Source organism: Echinops telfairi, unplaced genomic scaffold (genome assembly GCF_000313985.2).
Source record: "Echinops telfairi isolate 266 unplaced genomic scaffold, ASM31398v2 ScPeMD7_1;HRSCAF=3_0, whole genome shotgun sequence".
NCBI lineage: Eukaryota > Metazoa > Chordata > Mammalia > Afrosoricida > Tenrecidae > Echinops > Echinops telfairi.
This window is the reverse complement of record NW_022103896.1, coordinates 42,782,986-42,784,493: the sequence shown is the minus strand read 5'-3', so window position 1 is coordinate 42,784,493 and position 1,508 is coordinate 42,782,986.

Here is a 1,508-nt window from a genome sequence, read left to right as displayed (position 1 = left end):
GGAGTTTATCACAGAGATCTCCTCCTCCACAGCCACCAGAATGATCCCTTGGCGAGATCAAGGGTGCAAGATGAGGCTTTCCACTCCCGTCAAGAGTTACCGTCTTGGAAACCCACGGGGTGGCTCTACCCTGTCCTAGAAGGTTGCTATGCGTCGGCATCGCATCGACTCATTGGCAGCGAGCATGAGTTCTTGTATGTGTAGACTCAAACACAAAAACAATCGTAAGGGTGAAGCAGGATGGGGCAGTGTTTATTGTTTATTGTTCTGTTGTTCATCTACCAGATGGCACCTAACAACAACAATAAACCACCAGGACACAAAACACGGCTCTCCCTGGAAGCTATGTGGCCTTGAGTGCTACATAACCTCTCTGGCCTTCACTTCTTCAGCTAGGAGGTGGGGGACAGACAAAACCAGTATCTCACTCACAAACTTCCAGCTAGACTTTGCACACATGCCTGCAAGCACAGCCCCCTGTATTATAACTGACACACAGGGTGGATTCCGTGCATCTTCCCTGTTAATACTCTTACTCTACAGGTGAGAAAACCAGGGCTCAGAGTCGGGTCTTCTGCAGACTCCGCAGGTAGGGGCAAAGCTGGGAGGAGCAACCGTCCTTGTCCCTGGGCTCCCAGACCAGTGCTCTCTCCATTCACGACCTAAGGGAAGCAGACGGCCCTTGTAAAAAGGTCAAGGTCTCTAACAGTAGAGGCTGATTTTTAAAGGATGACTACGGCGGTGCTGTGGTGAAAGTACCCAGCTGCTGACTTAAAGGTTCAGACCCACCAGCAACTTGTGGGGAGAAAAACCGGGAGCCATAAAGATTGCAGGCTGGGTCACTCTCCGGGACAGGGCTACTCTGTCCTGTCTGTCGGGGCCTGTGAGTGGGAATCGCCTCGATAGCACACAGCCACAGAGACCGGAACCCTCCTCCCTACCAAGGCCTCTTGGTAAACTCTTTCCAAGCGCGCTGCGCTAGAACCAGGTGGCCTCCACCGCTCGGAAAGGGGTCCCACTGGAAGGTCCTAGTGGAGAAAGATGTGGATCCTTCCTTCGTAATTTTCCTTAACATGTGGCCTGCAACTCACACCATACACACTTCCCTAGTTACCGCCCCAGAAGAGTGGTACAATCCTCACCACAATCCATTTTAGGACAGTCGTTTCTGAACATGACCAGACTTGCTGGTTGGATGGGAAGTGCCCGGTTCGAACACATGCCATTCGAGGGCCCTGGCTGAGGCGGAATGGCAGGGACCCCGCTTTTCTAGAGGCATCAGTCACACAAAGAGTGTGTGAAGGGGGCAGGGGACAGAGGCCGAGGAAGAAGCTCCAGCAGAGTGCTCCCTTGGCGGGGCGGCTGCATTATTCTCTGAGAGAGCCCCAAGTGCGCAAGTCACAGGCAGCAGTTGCTGAGACGCTAGCTCCCACCCACTTCTTTGCCTTGCTGGAGGCAGGATGGCTGCTTGCATTCATTGGTCTCCACGTTTGGCTTTCTTTCATCTC